Below are 19,999 nucleotides of genomic sequence, written 5' to 3'. Positions count from 1 at the left end.
CTCAACCACTAGATGTAAGTGTTGCACCAGCTGTTTCCCTAACACCACTTTCCTGCTTTCCTCCTGTCCGTGGAATTTGAGGTGGAGTGAGTTATGCCTTTTTGGAATGACTGTGATTGGCCTCTCTAGCTGTGTTTTATTCCTACAGTTATAGACAGTCCAGAAAACAGCAATAAGCATTAACAACTCTCTCCCAAAACCAAAAGCTAGAGTGCTAAAACTCAAACTTGTGATGTCATAGGGTATAAAGTCTTGAGACTCCATGAATATATTGGCTGAATTGGGACAGATGTTAAAGATGACACTGAGGGCACCCAGGGGAATGTTCTGAGTATACAGGTACATTTTCTGTTTCAGAACTACGACAGCATAAAACTCGTCTGGGTGGAGAAAAGGAATCCATCATTCTGTCACTCCACAAAATCCAACCCAATTGCCAGAAAAATGATTAGCATTGAACATTTCTTCAAACCAAACTACGTTACATTTGCACATTAAAATGTAGCAGATATGCTGAAAAGTTAAAATTCTAACAATACTGTGGTTAACGTGGTTAGGTTCAGAGTTGGGTATAGAGTAATTTGATTACTTTTTGCAGTAACAAGTAACCTAACGCGTTAGTTTGCTGTTTGAGTGATCAAATACTTGAGTACATTTTCAAACAAGCAATCAGTTACTTCTGTTACTTTTAGAACGCTGGTCCTTCAGCTCTGAAACAGCAACGACTGTCTTTTGGTTCTAATAATGGAGAAAACGTTAAACCTATCAGTCTGAAAGAAGCCATGAAGCTTTTGGCTAGCTACGTGGTAGAAGAAATGCTGCCGTTGTCTATGGTGGAGTCTAAAACATTACGCAGGATCCTTCAGTAAAATCCCCACGACTCAATAGATGGAGGAGGACTCGCTGACAGACAGGTCAGACTCAGGACTTGTATTATGCCTGGTACACACTACACGACTTTTCTGCCCGTTCTGAAAGTCACTATGTCACATTACACGATTGCGGAGTCATAAAATCGTGCCGTGACTTGGCTGACAGACATGTCACACTACATAATGGTACTCACCAATTATCCCCGGTCGTCTTTCACAGCGTGTGTGATGTCATCGGGTTATCCTTGCCCTATTTTTATTACTTTTACTATCATCTGAGTCACTGTGTCTGTTCATGTGCCAGCCGAAATGTTGTTGTAATCACCTAAAAGCGTCCATAACTTGTACTTGAGTTACTTTTCTCAGGGAGTAACGCTTTAAGTACTTAAAAGTACTTGAGTTACTTTACTCAGGGAGTAACGCAGTAAAGTAACTGGTTACTTTTCAAAACAGTAACGCAGTAAAGTAACTGCTTACTTTTCAAAACAGTAACGCAGTAAAGTAATTTGATTACTTTTAAAGTAACCCTTACCCAACTCTGGTTAGGTTTAGGCACAAAAACCACTTGGTTGATCATGTTTTGGCTAAAAATATCCCATTTTGGTGGGCACAATCCCGGCAGGATAAGTGACAATGTCTTGGTAAAAAACAGCAGCTTTTCGTGGCACTATCCCTGTTGGTTGCTACAAAATACCTGTTTGGAGTCTAAAAAGCCGATTGAAACACACCAATGGGTTGCTACAAAATACCCACGATTGGTGCCTTAAAAGCTGATGGAAGCTCGTCTGTCTTCAAATCATCAAATCATTTTTCGTTCACGTCTCTTTGCCCAAAGCTGCTGGCACTGTAGGTGTTATTTCCTGACAGCTACGTATTAAGAGTTTCTATTAAATGGTAAACGTGAAGTAGAGCGTGTTTGTTTGCACCATGTGTAAATGACCCATTTAGGCAATCAGTGTATCCTCATAAGTATTGGATAACTGCGAGAACATGATTACTTCACCCACCACCTCTCATTTAAGAAAACAAAAGTTACCTCATTTTTCAAAAATGCCACCCACAGTCGCGCTGTCAAGCACACTGGCGCACATAATGAAACTGTATAATTCTGAGCACAATGACTTAATTGTCCTCTTTGATTGGGGAAAGAACTAATGTTAGATGATGACAGACAGCATGACAAGCAACAGAAGAAGATGTTCTTTTACATTCTGAAGATTTATGTGAAAGCGTTGGGTGAGTTAAGGCTTGTTAGAAAGAACTGGAATTTTTTTTTATCCAGCAGAGCTCTAGTCTCTGATAAGTAGGTGCCCTCTGGACAGCAGCTTTATCAGTTTGTGAGAAATGGACAGTGACAAACTGCTGGGGGTTGACAGTGTGATTGGGTTTTGATCAGAGTTGTGCTTTCTTCCCCCCATCTGCCACTTTTATAGTCAAACAAAGTGGTTTTTCCCTCTCTCAAGTACTATATTATTTCCTTTTGCCCTAAAGCACAGTTGATTGTTTTTGTCCTGTAGTTTTTAAGTGTACAAATAGCTATTCACTTGGGTTTACTGAGGTCATGAGAGACCGATTACACTATAGAGGGAGCCTGTAAGTAAGATGGTATTCTCCTTGTACTCAGGCATGCAACCATGCAAAAATTAATCTCGTGTTTATAGCTTTAGGAAAAGTAATTTTCCTGACTCTGTAATGGAGGAGAACTTCCAGAAGCAAGCTGGGTTCTGAAGCAACCACTGAGAAGGCCCTCTGCAAATTTATGAACATATGGAGGAGTATGACGCCAAGTGGGACAGACATATTAATCATCACAGGCTCTCTCCCTATCTGATTATTTTGGCTTGTGTTGTGCTATAATTTTGATTGCTTCCTCCTTATGTATTGAAGGTTTTGGAAAAAGTGATAACAAATATGGATTGCAATGAAAGAAAACGTCAAGTTTGCAGACATACTAGCAGCTTTATGAGGCTGTACAAGACGTACAGCAGTGCTTTGAGCTAAATGCTATAGTCTGTGTGCTAACATGCTGATGGTTAGTTGATACGCACCATCTTAGTTTAGTGTGTTAGCATGCCATGCTGATGGGAATGTCATTAGTTTTACAGGTATTTAGCAAGCGGTAGCCTCTGGGGCTGAAAAATAAAAAGTGCAGTTTTGGTCACTTCTGGCTCCAAAAAACCAAGATGGCATCAGCTATAATGCCAAACTCGAGGCTGTCCACAAACCAATGTGTGACATAAAACCAAGTATTGGACCAATAATTTCTTTGACCAGACGATGGCACTATAAAAACTTAAGGGATCACCAAAGTTATTAGAGTTCATCCTGGGTGGGAGATTGGCAAAAATTCAATTTTCATTCAAAACCACAAATGTCAACCTCATGGTTTTTTTTTCTATCCATCTTTTAAATGTTGATATTTTAATCCAGTGAAAACTTTAAACCTGCTGGTGGGGCTATAAGAAAAATCAGGGGGTCACTAAAGTCATTATAATTCATCCTCTTGACACTAATGACATCTACAAAACATTTCATGGGAATCCATCTTGTAATTGTTGAGATATTTTAGTTAGGGCCAGTGGTACACCATCCAGCAGACCAATGCTGACATCCATAGAGTCAAACTGCTTGCATTGGAAAAGAAATATAATAAGAACACCACATAACAAGTATGAAACAATACAATTTGAAGAAAAGGCTCTCTTGCATTTCATCATCAGTCCACTTTCTCTAAAAATAGCCCTTGAATGATAGAATGAATCATTCACGAGTAACATCACAGGACACCAACATACCTGCTGTGTTTCTCAGTCACTTAGGTAAGGTACATCTGCCCAGCACATGTCAGCCGGAGTCTGCCCAGGCTTTCTCTGTGTCCATCCTTGGGGAGAGGACGGAGTGTCTGGGATCTGGGGCTCATTACATCCAGGTGAGAGACTCTCAGACCTTCATAAGCATCCCAGGACCTGTTAAAGCCACTCAACTCGGCACTGCGCTGACTAACCAAAGCTCCGGGGCCTCTAAATGGTTTACCAGCTGGACTGTTTACGGTTATGGGTTTTTCACTGTGGGAATGAAGATTCTGTTTTATGGCAGATATTTAGGGTTATGGCAGAGCTGTTTAACTTGTATCTTTTCCCTTTGTTTTATTTCAGGTTTCTTTGTTTATGTTGCAACAACATGAAGTGCATTTTGAATGTGTTGTTTGCTAGTTGCTGGTTCATTTGCAGAGAGTAAAATTAGATTGCACCCAACTGAGAGAGCAAAATGACTCTGTCAGCGGTCATGTTGCTGACCATGCTGCAAATATAAACATTCACTTTGGGATTTTTTTTAATCACTTTGTTGATTCCCTAAATCTTATTTACAAGCAGCCCTGAGGAGATGTTAGTGTGAGTGCATGTTATACTGAGTGTCTGGGTGTGAATGAGACAGCAATCTGTGGATTCACACCTTGTGTGTAAGTGAGTCTGTATGTGTTTTTACAGGCACAGTGTCTTGATTCTTGGCTTACATGTGTACAGTATGAATGCAGCTGTGTGTTTATTTGTGCTCATGATGAAGCGTCATCTCCTCTGCCAGGCCTCTGCTCATGTGGGTCTGAGTCACCGTTTGTGGAGCTTGTGCCAAACGGCTGAGGAAATATTGGTGATGCTCCTCCCAGAGCAATTTGATGGCCTGCCGAACTAACACCTTCTGCACGGAGCTGATCTACAGCCTCTGGCAACTCCCACACCACCAAGCCGCCACCAGCAATCAGCAGAACTTTACCTCAGTGTCATGTTACCTCTATTGGATTGGCATGAGCCCAGGAACATGACTCAGGGAAACAGAGATAGATGGAAAGATAGTTGGGGAAGAGGGAAGGATATGGGGAGGTGGATGGGAGAAAGATGAAAGATCTGACAAGAATTTGGTGTATGTTTCCTACATAGTATAGCCTACTGTATGCATCCAGTACTAACGCGTTACAATCAAAGTACCCTAACGCGTTACAAAGTAACGCGTTAGAGTACTTTGATTAGTTTTTGCAGTAACGCGTAACCTAACGCCTTATTTTGCTGTTTGAGTAATCAAATACTTAAGTACATTTTCAAACAATACATCAGTTACTTCCGTTACTTTTAGAACGCTGGTCCTTCAGCTCCGAAACAGCAACGGCTGTCGTTTGGTTCTAATAATGGAGATAATGTTAAACCTGTCAGCCTGAAAGAAGCCACGGAGCTTGTGGCTCGCTATGTGGTCGGAGAAATGCTGCCGTTGTCTATGGCGGAGTCTAAATAGGTGGAGTAGGACTCGCTGACAGACAGGTCAGACTCAGGACTTGCATTATGCCTGGTACACGCTACACGCTGGTACTCACCAATTATCCCCGGTCGTCTTTCACGGCGTTTGTGACGTCATTGGGTTATTCTTGTCCTATTTTATTACTTTCACTATTATTTGAGTCACTGTGTGTCTGCTCATGTGCCAGCTGACATGTTGTTGTAGTCACCTAAAAGCGTCAGCAGATGGCAGGAACTACATTTGAAGCGCCATACGTAAACTGTCAAGTTATTGTATCTTCCACAGGAAGTTCTGACAAATGTTTCAGAATAAAAGCCTATTTAGAAAATGGAGGGATTCTATAGCCGAGATTATAAGGGGCTTTTAATTTGAAACAAGTGTTGAGTTTGAAATGACGCTGCGATATGTTAACTTTACAAAGACAACAGAGCGGATAAAAAGTAAATATATAAACACACAGAGGGATTAATAAATAATGGACCGTCTATAATGTAGTTTGTTTCAAATGAAGCTGGGAGCCTCTGCAGTTGTGGTGAGTAAAGCCCCGCCGCTATTTGTTAATGTTATTACTTTATGTCCGACCGTGAGGATGTACCATTGTTTGCTAGCTTGATGCTAATGACAGTAAGGTTAACTCAGCGGGTTGACAAAGTGCCTCTGCCGTTTCACACCATCATTTCCCCCTTTTACTCTGTGTGGTAACATCCCTAGAGGAAATATTAAAAACGCTGGGGTGTTGTTGTCATACAGTTGTCTACAACAGCGTTCTGTGTTTCTACTGGTCAAAGTGACGGCTGTGATGGAAGAACTGGATCTCAGTGAAGGGCAGGTGGTCCATAACTTTAATTTTGGAGACAAAAAAATGTAGGCTTAGCACCCTGTGGTCTATTGCCCAAGTGCTTGAGTTACTTTTCTCAGGGAGTAACGTTGGAAGTACTTTTAAAGTAATTGAGTTACTTTACTCAGGGAATAACGCAGTAAAGTAACTGGTTACTTTTTTTAAAAAAAAAAAGTAACGCAGTAACGTACTTTGATTACTTTTAAAGTAACCCTTACCCAACACTGAACGTTACATACTACATACATACACAAAGTTATACATACATACACAAAGTTATGTACTTTACATAAGGTTATGTACTGACTGTTAAGTTACATATAGGTTAGGTTTAAGCAAACTAACATGGTAAGGGCGTACCTTGAAACGAATCAAAGTTCACTCAAAGTTCACATGGTTTCCAGCACCAGTCTCATGGGGGAAACTTTTGTGACTCCTAGCACCCCAACCTGCCTCCTTATGGGGATGGCTTCCATCTTTACTGCCGTCAGTAAATTTGTCATTGCAGCCTCCCTATACACATGGGTCATACATGAATTACTGTCTCATGATTATGTGAGATATGTATGAGTTTGGGTGCATTACATTTTGTTGCAAACTGTACAAACAGTGCATGAGAACAGCCTGAATGCAAACACAGTCTGGCTTGTACATTGTACTGTTGTACCGTTCCTTTAAGTCTTCCATTCACTAGCTGTAAAGATTCAATTTGAAGGGCAATGAGCTGGCACACCTGAATGGAGAAAGACAAAGTTAAAAATAGTCAGCAGAAGTGATTTTTATACACATACACCATCAGGTTGCAAAGAGTGTGATGTCAACAGAAGTGCCGAATGGTCTTAGGGACAAACACTTTATTAGTTTCTCTCCAGCTCTGATATAAAAGCCAAGGTCAGAGGCATTCTGTTTGAAGATTGGCTCCATAGACTGCTGGGCATAAAAGAAAGACAATGACAACTGATGGTGCACAGATTTTTCTCTGGCATTAAAAAATCTCTCTAAGCAAACAAATAAGTTTTATGAGGCAGATTTTTATATGTTAAAGCAGCTGTGTGGAACTTTTTACCATTAATAAAACTGCCCCAGTTCGTATCACCCCCCCTTGAAGATCCGCATATTTATTTGAACCCAACAGCGACAAAAAAGCCTTTCTCTATATGGCTATTTAGCTTAGCCTCACATGGGTCGGACACACAGCGGAAGTCAGCAAACCAGAATACGGCACCCAAGGCGGAAGTGATTCTGCTCGCCTGCAGCGGCCGCAGCAATTAAACCACAGAAGAAGGAGCCGTGTTTACAGTGTTCTTCGAGTAAGCAGTACGCAACGGGCATTGCTGAACACATAACACCTAACAATTTTACCAGAGATGTATCTATGAGGACTTGTTTGTACTTTTGATGTCATGGCGGATAACGAAGGAGCATCATGTAAAATTATCTGTGACTGTGACCATGAACACAAATATACAGCAGGCAGTTGTCCTCAGTTTATAAGAAATTCAGAGCTACACCAGAACATTTATGAACAGGTCTTACTTTACTACTAATTTGTGTGTAACGTTAGCATGTTAGCATGTTTCCACTAATTACTTGGACTGACCTAACGTTAGTAGCGTTAGCTTTGCAAGCGAAGGCTGCAGGTAACAGCTTTGCTGTGTTAGGATTATGTTATGTCTTCACTGTGTATCTTCACATAAAAGAATACTCTGACGATTTGGGAGTTATGTCCTTTCTCTATCATTTTCATACTGAGACAACATGATCAATATCTTTTTTGTGTCTGTACATCCAGTGGCTGGGTCTCAGCGGTTAGCACTGCGCTTATAGTGGGTCAGTACATCCTGCACTGTGATCCATGGAGGGGTACACCGGTGAGCAGGCACAGACGTGGCTTGTAAACAAAACTCAGCTGTTTATTTAGCCTAGCAATATCTCCGGATTTTAGTAGCTGCAATGGACGACTTTGAACGTGATTTTGAAGAGTTTCTTGTAGCGGACACAGATCCAGAGCCATACCTGTTTGAGCCGGAGTACACAGATGAGGAACTCCACGTGTTGCATACTGAGCAGGCGAGAAGAAAGGCCGAATCCTCCACTCCCTCGGTGCTACCATCGTTGGGGAGATATATCATCAGGAGGAAAACCGCCGCAGAGAGTGCATCACAAGGAAAGAAAACTTTGCAGCAGTCACTAATCCTGGCGTGATTGAAACTTTTTTTCATGTTCCTAAGATGAACTGGAAAAAACGCCCCAGGCCTGTAGGAGCTGATGGACAGCTTTCAGTTGGGTGAGTAATATCGTCCGTGTCGTCTCTTTGTTTGCTTTTACCGAGTGACCTAACGTACCTGTCCCAGAGCAGCTGTTGCTCACCGGTGTATCCCTCCGCGCAAGATGTACTGACCCAACCTGATCTCACAGAAATACGTGAAATGACCACGACCTCTTAACACCGCATTCCGTGTTGGCAGCACGTAATGGGTTGAAATTACGTGCTGCCGCCACGAAAACAATGCCAATGTAAAGTCAATTAGGATCCTCTCCCGTGGTGGACACACGGATTCCCTGATTCAATCACGTCACGTCAACCTCGTTTTCCTCAATGATATCTTTAACATTCCTGTATACACACAAAAACGCGGAAGTGTCCTCGATAACTCAACAATATGACAGGTTAATGTCAAGGCCATAAAATAAAATAAATGTATTTTGCCAGCTTTTGATAGCGTAGGGCTTTAAGAGCATTGTGCTGTGGGCGGATGGGGCGCGTTCCACTACTGTTTTGTAGCTGCTGTCCGCCGTCTGTGGGCTTCATTCCATTTCAGATTGCCATCCGTCTGCCGTAACTGAATCCAAACGCCAGTAATAAATAAATAAATAAGAAGATAAACATAAGGCTGAGCACGGAAGGACCAGAGAGGAAACACCATCACATGGAGCCGTCTGCCCCTGGCAACCCGGCCACCCTCCACTCCACCAGGGGAGAGTGGACCCCAAGCCAGCGCCACAGAACCAGCGGCTGCCCCGCTGGTTATACGTCCGACAGTGGCAGCTGTCACACAAACCGCTGCTGAAAATTATACATTTTGATACAGGTAGGCTATATACATAGGCCCTATTGCAAAACTCTGTAAAAGTACACCAAAGCATATTTTCGTTTCCAAATATTTATTTGAAAACGAAACCATTCATACGGTCAATATAAAACATTTTGTTAGTAATAAAAAACAAATGTAATCTCAATGTGAGCCAGCCGGCGGAACTGCGGCTGAACCACTTCCAATGTTCATTCATTCATTCATTCATTCAATCGCGTGTTCAATGTGTGTGTGTGTGTGTGTGTGTGTCAGAGAGGAGTATCAATAAAAAAAAGTAATTATTTCAGTGTTTATTTCTTTTATTCTTCCGTTTTTTTAATTAAAATGCGTAATATAGCCAACAATATTATAGACCAAATGTTAATCTAATTATTATTGTAGAATGTATTTAGCAAATCACCACTCTCAACTGGAGACAGCAGCAAAAAAAAAGAAAAAAAGAAAAAAAAAAGGCATTATAAAAGCCGACAAATCGTGTTAATTAATTGACGTGAGACATTGAAGAGGTTGTCTCCTATAGTCTGTAATTTTTTATTTTTTTTATCATAACTTCTCGGAAATTACTCAAAAGTAGAACATGCTAAAAGTAAATACAATAATAGGCTAAATAGTATCTAAGCAATAATAAAGTGTCTAAACAATAATAAATATTATCTAAGTTATCTATTAGGCTACCATTCCACTCTGTAAATAGATTTTAACATTTCAATATGATTTTAATATTATTTTTGCATATTTCATTATTGTTATTATTGGTTTTACTTTTTAGTAGTATTGTATTGTCTGAGGATGACTCATTTTAGTAACTATCTACAGTAAAAAAGAAAGAAACAAGCAAAGAAACAAACAAAACTCATTTTATACACGGGGCCTTCAAAGTGCTCTCTGAAAGTACACCTGGCATGGCTTGTGTCCAAAAAATGAAAAAATCTAAACTTTGGCATAGAGCTAAACCAAATACATCATTGGAAAGGTCTCAACCTGGAGAGTGACATATGTCAGTATGAAGATTCTGCATGGCTCCTGCTTTCAGCCATTGACCTTTGAACCTTGACCTCAGTGCATGTTTGAGGGCTTATAACTCAGCAACTAAAGGGGGTACAGACATGGGACCAACTGTTATAGAGAGCTCTTGACCTCAGCTATCATGTGAGTGTAGTCAACAACTGTGGGTGCTGTCAGATATGGGTAAAATATGGATAAAATTAATTTTCACCCATTTAGAAATTAGATATTTAAAATCTGATTTCACAAATGTGTTTACCATCCCCTTAAAGTCCACAGTGTACTCTCAATTCAATATTTACAACTTCCAAATCTGGGAAAAACACTTAGATTTTTAAAAAACTACAATTCCCTGGGACTGCGCCATGCAGTTTGATACATATCAGCAACATAGTTGTAGTTCTTCTGATTTGCAAAGTAGGGCTCTAAATAGGGTTGTAAAAAGATATATCTACTGAATATATCTAATATCAAGTAAAGCCGAACGAGTTATTACACTCCACCTAGATGAACTATGGTAAGAAAAAGTAAAGATGTCGGCTAATTTTTGATATTTTAGCTAATACACTAGAAACGGCGTTCTTGGGACAGTAGGTTCGTTTGCGGCATGTAAAATAGGGTTGTAAAAAGCTAGATCTACTGAATAAATCTAATATCTAGTAAAGCCAAAGTAGTTATTACACTGCACCTAGATGGACTATGTTAAGAAAAAAAGCAAGGATATTGGCTAATTGTAGTTATTTTAGATAGTACTCTAAAAACGGCGTTTTTGGGACGGTAGGTTTTTTGCGGCTTGTTGTAAAACAGGGTCGTAAAAAGATACATCTACTGAGTATATCAAATGTCTAGTAAAGCTGAACTAGTAATGACACTGCACCTAGATGAAATATGTTAAGAAAAAGTAGGCATGATGGTTCATTTCAGATATTTTAGCAAGTTCTCTAGAAACAGCGTTTTTGTGATTGAATATTTGAATAGGCTATAACAAATATCTAGAACAGCCGAACTATCACATTATTATCATTATTATTATTATTGGTGGGAAATTATAACAGGGGAATGTATTTGCCGTTTTAATATCAAGAACACTTCCGCGTTTTTGTGTGTATACAGGAATGTTCAAGATATCATTGAGGAAAACGAGGTTGACGTGACGTGATTGAATCAGGGAATCCGTGTGTCCACCACGAGAGGACCCTAATTGACTTTACATTGGCATTGTTTTCGTGGTGGCAGCACGTAATTTCAACCCATTACGTGCTGCCACCACAGAATGCGGTGTTAAGAGGTTGTGGTCATTTCACGTATTTCTGTGAGATCAGGTTGTACTGACCCTCTACAAGTGCCATGCTAACCGCTGTCTCAATATGAAAATGATAGAGGAAGGGCATAACTCCCAAATTGTCAGAGTATTCTTTTCACATAATAATGCGGACTCAGCAGATGACTTGTTAACTGTTTATTCCTCCTTACACCGAACGTACACGGCTGCTTCTCATTGTTTCCAGTAGCACAACAACAGTTACTACATTACCCAGAATAACTTGAGGCTCACACTACCACGGTAGCTTTAGTAGCTCAAAATACACAACAGATTACATTAGATCAGAACAGAAACACGACAGGAGAATTTACTGAGTAATTTTGCTGTTTCCACTAATTACTTGGACTGACCTGATGTTAGTTAATCCTCTCGCTCTCCAAAACAAATGCATGCGGTAATTGCCGGCTTTAATTAATACAGCTGCTTTAATGTCACATTTCCAAAACTTTTCTTACTATGCTCCCCCTGTTGACAGATATATGTCTAACGCTGTCTGAAATGGCACATAGAGTTCTGGGGAGAAATGGCAGCAACTTGCAGTAATAATGCAAACCTAGAATACACATAGTTAGGCAGTGAGGCAGTGCAGGTTGTGAGAAAGAGTGTGTCAGTCCTAGATAACCATCGGGCATCACAGGTTAATATTACCAATGTGAAAATCTGCTGTTTTCCTGCTACACAAGTTAAGTGCAACTAAACCCCACCTTATTTTGGATATATGTACCATAAGCAGCATGTAAAAGCTCCTGTTGTTTTACACTGGATACTAGATATGTCAAATGTCTTATATCAGAGCACAGAAGAGTGCACAGGCAAACCTTTGTTTATAAGAAACTGTGTGACTGTATGTAATAACTATTGTTTATTAGCCACAGGGGATGATCAAAACAAACTGTGCACTCTTGTTTACTGTATTTACCCTCTAAAATATTACAGTTGTCATAAAGTGATATGATGATAAACATATGTCAAACTGATCACAAAAGCATTGATCACAGAGCCTCACAAACGTTTGCATCATTCATTAAACAGCCATAAACACACAGTAACAGTAGGAGCTGTCTTACCAAAACTATCCACCACCTTATTAAAATCCAGCCCTCTGATCAAAATGTTAAATGCAAATTTACTAATGGACCGTTTGCTAAACTCTTCCCTCAAACAGCAATTATCCAGTCATAGCTTAATAACTGTAACTAGGCAAGGCAGGCCTGTCAAGCTTTGGATTTCTCCAGATACACATGTGGTGTGCACGGGCCTTAAGAAAATGGATCAAAGTGTGTCAGTATACCTGTTTTAATGAAATGTGCAAATGTTAGCATGTTCAGCTAGCTAGCACACTTGCTGAAAAAATCTGCTAGTGACAGTCAGGGGTGCGCGCTGTCACACTTCACAAGAACTAGCTTAAAGTTTAGTTCCAACAGATTAAAACATGTCATGAAGACATTTGAGAGGCTCGTTCTCCAGCACCTGAGGCCACTGCTCTCTGCTTTCCTGGACCCCCTGCAGTTTGCTTAGCAGCAGCACATTGGTGTGGAGGATGCCATCATCTTCCTCATTCTTTGACTTCTCCAGTGCCTTCAACAGCATTCAACCCAGCCTCCTGAGACACAAGCTGCTGGATATGCAACTTCACCCTGACATCACTGCCTGGATTTTGGATTTCCTCACGGGCCGGCCGCAGTACGTCAGGGTGGATGGCTGCATATCTGAGGTGGTGTCAAGTAACACCGGGGTTCCCCAAGGAACTGTTCTGGCACCATTCTTCTTCACCCTCTACACCTCGGATTTCCGGTTCAATTCTGGTTTCTGCCACCTCCAAAAGTTTTCCAACGACTCCTCTATAGTCGGATACATCAGTGATGACGAGGAGGAGGAGTACAGAGGACTGATTGAGAGCTTTGTCGTGTGGAGCAACCGAAACCACCTTAAACTCAACATCAGCAAGACTAAGGAGGTTATTTTTTTCTCTTTTATCTTATTCTATTTAATGTCATTTTGTCTTGTGCTGCTGTGATACTTGAATTTCCTACTTATCTTCATAGTTCACCATTTGAATTTCCAGAGCCCCCAAAAATTAACCAGTTAACCTTCATGTCTTCCCTTTTTCTTTTTCTTTTTAGATTAAATAAAATATTGTGATCATTATTCACTCTCAGATATTTCCCAAGACTGGTTGGGTGCTTCAACTTGATGTGTCGTTTCAAATTTGTTGCCAATGTGGCTTTAACGTGCAATATGTAATTTTCTGCCGCTAGGGGTCTCAAACCAAAACAATGACAGAAGACAGAGTTGGATGACGTCATGAAGTAGCGTGGGATCATGGAGTTGTAGTCATATAACAGATACAGATCTTACTTAGCTTTACAGTTAGCGATGGCTTCTCCCTCTCTGCTGCTCTCTCTTGCTCAGTGCGTCTTATGTTTAGCTATTCCTCTGCCTCTTTTATAAATGCAGTTCATTTACCGGCATCAGCTCAGCATTATAGAAACCTATAATTAGATGTTGTGGTTAGCCATTCTTCGCTCCACACCACTCCGCAGCGGAGACCGCTGGCCGGAGCGCTGGTGCCCCGGCGGGCAGCAGTGCTTGCAATACACTGGTGGAAATGATTAATATTTTGATAACATCAGCCAGATGTTTGCTTACCTGTCTAGTAGAACACGTGAGGTCGGCGTCGAATTGTAGTCCTAGATTTTCATGAAGCTCTCTCCATCTCGGAAAGGCCACACCAGTATTTATCCTTGATTTAGCTCTCTTCTTATCCCAAATTCTTCTGGGATCGCTTGGTTGACCCGTACATTTCCGTTTTGCAGGCTTGTTTACCGGGACAGCTTCGGTGTCAGAAGGTGCAGCAACCGTCAATGCATAATCATGATCCATGACGAGTTAGCTTAGCCTAGCAACAGTAACGTTCATTCTCTGACGTCTCATCTGGTCTGCTTCTTCTTCTTCTCCTTCATTTAATGGCTATGGTAACTGGAGTTACGTCGCCATTGACATGCGACCTAATGACACGGTCTGTAACTTTTATTAATATTTCATATTTATCTGGGTTTGAAAAATTGTTGGAAACATTTCTGATAATCAAAGTACACAACTAAACAAAATATATAATATTGGTTTAGTCGTTTTTAGACATTTTTATGTGGAAAAACTACATATTATACCTTTAAGTTCCATCTTGTTTTTCAAACCAAATCAGTAAGATACAGATTTCAACAGAGATTCTCTGTTGAAATCTGTATCTTACTGATTTGTCATAAAAGTCCTTCAGATATCCATATGAACTGGCATTGTCTGACAGTGTTGTGCTGTGAGTTGTGTCAGCATGTCGGGTGCCTTGAATCCTTCGGTGGCATAAAAAGAGTCATGAAGATCTCCTCTTGAGATGTCAGTCATTCTGATTTGCTTACCCTCAGAGTGCACGTATCTCAAGATGACATCCCTTGGAAACCTGATTATAACCATTACATTTGCCCTTCTTTGAGCTTAGATTATAGATAAAGAATAGTAGTTGTGGCTGTGGCCTTTTGCAGAGTCACATGTGGAAGAATCTGAAAAATCCCTCCCTGTCGTGTATACACTAGAGTATAATACACCCAAACAATGGCTCTCATGGTCATGGAAGATTTTTAGAACATGTGACATTTGAGTCAATTTTTCTTTGTCAGTCACACAGAATTGGTGGGTGAAAACCCTGCATGCAACAAATTTTCGTCTTTCTAGGAACAGAAATAACTTTGTTTTAAGCTTGACAGCATCCACTGTTGTGTTTATTTAATGAGGTTTACAGGGTACAAAAACAAAAAGTAGGAGTTATATGACTTTAAGCTGACAGTCTTGAAATTATATCTGTTTATCTTGTTTCCAAATGCACAAAAACACACACACTGGCTTCATGATTCACTTCGATCCACAGCTTCTCTTAAGGTCCCTTGGGAGGCATTGTGGCGCCTCCTTAAGCTTCTCTTAAGGTCCCTTGGGAAGCGTTGTGGCGATTCAGGCTAAAAGATTCTGACTGGAGGAAACAAGACTCAGACAGATGAAGTCAGTAAGACTTTAGATTACAGCCTGCATATACATCATAATTCTTCCTTACTTACATTTAAATTTTTTAGACTGGCTGTCTCCCGGTACAGTGCATACTGATACATACATGTCGATACAAGGGAACAAGATGTAAAGTTAGGGAATGAGTTGTTGTTATTTATGATAAGGGTCTCTACAGTAAATACACCTGAAGTGAAAATCAGGAGGAGGTCATTTCATAACTTTCAAACTCGGTACATCTCTTTCAGTTTCAGCTTCCATCCGAGACCAAGCAGGCTTAATGCCAAAACAACAGGCGATAGCTATACAAATCATTCCTATACATATAGCATCCCTTAACAGCTCCGTGGAAGACGGTCTCAACTACCACTCACTTCACCGGCAAACACTGATGATTAATGCTTGCTTGTGACCTGTGTGTGGCTCAGGGATGGTCATGCTCATATTAGAATGGATACCCACAGTAGTTAAAAATACTTACAGTATAAGTTCTCTTTAAATCCTCCCAAACATCAAGTTGTTGCTCAGTAGTTTGTAGTGTTCTACAGTGTTTTTACACCGGCTATAATATTACTATAGTTTTTTCTGTAGTTCTATTTTATTCGCTATATTAGTGTTATATTAGCCCAATAATATTTCGATAGTAATACTGTGTATCTAGATCTTTGTGGTATTCCTGTATTATTTTAAGTATCACTATTATCAAGTGTTTCTGTAGTTTTTCGAACACACTATAGAACATTATTATAGCTTTACTATAATGATGTTATATTGAATTTATAGTATTACTATAGTGTTTGTAATACTATGTTTTGTGTTTTTGTAGAATTTTTCTATGCTATTACTATAGTGTATTACATAGTGTTTCTGTAGCTGTTTTTCAAGTGCACCGTAAAACATTCCTATAGTAATAATATGATGATATTATAGTAAAAATAAATGAAGTATTTTTAACAGTATTACTGCAGTGTTTCTTTGGTGTTTCTATAGTAAATATTTATGGTAATTTTACAGTTTTTTACTAAATACTTTAAACTAAAATGTTTAGCCAAACTCGACCTGAGTTAACAGTGGTAATACACTTATAACAATATTATATAAACAGTATAGGAAAACTATAATTATAAGATCAAAATAACCATCTCTATAGTATTATAGAATTATCTATAGTGTGTTCCAGTATGACATGTAATTGATATAGAAAACACTATAGTAATGCTATATAAAACATTGTAATTTCACATTTCAGACCACCATAGCTGACTCAATAGTACTACGATAGTAATGGTCAATAGTATGTTCCAAAATACCATAGAAGTACAAGAGGTGGAAATAATACTGACACATAGTACACAACTAAAAGTACTGTTACTTTAAAGAAAGTAAAAGTACCGTAAAAATTTACTTGAGCAAAAGTACAAAGTTGGTCAGTTAAGATGTATTCTGAGTACACGTTACTGCGTTACATTTTTAACAAAGGGAACGTGGGGAACATCTTAGGGCTACAAGAAAAGTTGCATTAAATGTAAACATACACAGTAGTGGAACAACATCAGCAACATGGCCCCTTATGACCAAACCAGTATTTCTACAGATGTCACTTTGCAGCCTGCACATACAACTGATTATCAATCAGTTTAGCTTCACTAAAGAAACAAAACTCACCAAAAAATCCTACAAAAATCAGCCGCAATAAATAAAAAATTATGGATGCTGGTGGTGGGTGTAAAAAAACAATATTCAGCCACACAGATTAAATAACCTGACACGGGACTGCAACCACAAACACATATTACAGCGAAGAAAAGAGCACGATTTTTTACACTGAGTAGTGCGCACACATAATGCTGTCCAGCAACACAGTATTCATTAACGTCCTCATCTGGAGTGAGTTAAAAAGGTTTTTGTGATGTTCAAGAACTAAAGTACAAGTAAAATTACATGTAAAAAAATAATAAAAAAAATACAAGTATGCTACAGTTTGTTAGAGTAACAAGAGTGAATGTAAATCGTTGCTTTCCCCCCTGAGACTCACAATAGTAATACTGATATTTTGTGGGTTATTACTACAGTGTGCTCTAGCGATGATGTTTTCTGTAGGCCGACATGGAAGTTAGCGTCGCCCTTGTCAAAAAGCCTCTGATATTTTTACATTGGCTTTTGGGTTATTGCAGAATAAATAAGCTCTGTGGTTTAACACATTTTGCTCAGCAAAATAATCTTCACAAATAGACACTTTTAGGATTTTTGAAGCCTAAATGCAAGCACCAGAAATAAAAAGCTAACGTTAAGCTATAAACAAACTACACCACGGTTGCATGACTTCACATCCCCACTAAAATAAGGCTCTAAAGCGTGATGATGTTCTGTGGTCTCACATATCTACTTGTTAACAAGTCCATTTAAAGACACATAAAAGCTTCAGAATTCACGAGTAGCATATTTGCTTAAGGACAGGGCTGTTTCAAGACACTCTGGGGGCCACAGACAAGAGGCACCTTGGAGGCACCTTGGAGGCACCTTGAAGGCCCCCAACCACCCCCCCTTCTGTCTCTGCTGCACTCCTGTTGTCTTACAGAATGCAAATTGAAGCCTATCTGTATAACCTAAGTGTTGATCTTGTTACAGAAGGTAAATAAATCACATCAAATCAATTAGTTCTCAGGTTGAACCCAAATAAAGTGACTGATAACTGATCAATTTATGAAGTGACATTGTTATGCAAAATTGATATTGCAGTTCTCAAGGAACTGTGTGTGACGTGTGGTTGTGCTGCTGCTGTGGTCCTGCCTGATGCCTCCTGCTGCTGCTGTTATCATTAGTCACACTTCAACTGTTATTATACACATATGATTATTGTCACATATATCAGATATTAATATATACTTTCAACATATTGTACCACAATAGCCAGAATTTTCATTATAATATTACTTTCATTAATGTTGTTGTAAACTACTGTCATTACTGTCTGTCCTGCATCTCTCTGTGTCTCTGTCTCTCTTTCTGTCTCACGGTGTCATACGGATTACTATTAATTTATCATGCTGATCTGTTCTGTTATAACTACTTTTAATGTAACGCATTCTCTCTTACCACTGTCTCGTTTTTTTTTTCATCCTTCTCTTGCTTTTTTTCTTCTTCTTGCATGCCCTGAAGGATATGTTTGCTTCATTTTGCCTGGCACCAGCAGCAGCAGCAGCAAGTCAGCTAGTAGGGGGCCCCATTAGGGAGGTCTCCAAATGTGTCGTCATTGCAGTGTCTAAGGGGGTTTCAAGTTGTGTCGTTGATTGCAGACCAAATGTCAGCAGTCTTTAGGAGGCCCCCTCTAGCCACTCGCAAGCAGCAGCTAATAGGGGGCCCCATTAGGGGGGATTCCAACGTGTTGTCGTTGTTGCAGTGTCTATAGGGGTTCCATTATATTGCCATTGATATGGACCAATGTCAGCCGTCTCTGGGGGCCCCTTTCCAGCTCGGGGCCCTAGGCAATTGCCTAGTTTGCCTGTCCGGTTGTGACGGCCCTGCTTAAGGACGCTATGTCATAGAACAGAACGTGAAAATCTCTCGGCTTGTGTTAACCACAGACCTTTTTTCAGGCATCTAATCAAAAAGTAATTAAAAAAACCCACTGACCTCAAAATGAGAGAACCAGGAGTGCTAAAATGCTAACTCAATTTTAGGACTCTTACTTGGGGCACTCTATAGGAATTCTTAATTGTAATACTATGGTGTTTATTTCAGTAAGGGTTATTACCCACTTCTTCCCAAACTTCACATCGTTTCCTTGTACCTTCTGAATCGCACTGTACAGGTTCACCATTGGTTGGTCCATTACACTGTAAATTGGAAAGAACAACACTGTAATCTAAAGCACTGCCATCAAGTCAAATACAAAACGGTAGTAGAGGAGACTGTGGGAAGAAGAGAGGAGAAGTGTAATTCAGAGAGGGAGAGGAGGCACAACAAGGGGAGCAATGGGGATAGGGATCATCAGATGGGCGAAGGGTGGGAGTCAGGGAGAGAACAAGCGGAGAAACTGGAATAGATATCAAGAGAGGCATCTGAGGTAAAGATTGGGATATAAAGTAGGCCAGGGTGGCACAGGGATTAAGGTAGAGCCAGGTGAGTCACTACATCCCTCCTCTAACCTCCCCCTGAAAAAGGTACACTCGGTGGTACCTCTGATACAGCAACCAGCTCACTGCAGACCAGCTTGTCTCATGCAAACAAAAACAACTAGACTTTAAAATCAGGTCAAACAGTAGGTGGGATGTGGGAGGTCAGTAGGAGACTGTATTACATACTGTATATACCACTTGAATAAATCTCAGACCGCTCCTTGAATGATGCTCTGGGGCACTCTGAGGCCAGTTTTTAATTGGGCAGATGAAAATAAGCCAAGGAGCTATTTTCACTGAGCTATTTATCTTAATTTTCTCCAAGGAACATTCAGTCTGCTCTCATGATTAAGATACACCTACTGCCTCTTGTGTGTTTAGAACAACCAAAAGTCCTTGCAGCATGG

The sequence above is a fragment of the Epinephelus lanceolatus genome, chromosome 10 (genome assembly GCF_041903045.1).
Source record: "Epinephelus lanceolatus isolate andai-2023 chromosome 10, ASM4190304v1, whole genome shotgun sequence".
NCBI lineage: Eukaryota > Metazoa > Chordata > Actinopteri > Perciformes > Serranidae > Epinephelus > Epinephelus lanceolatus.
Note: the sequence above shows the minus strand (reverse complement) of the source record.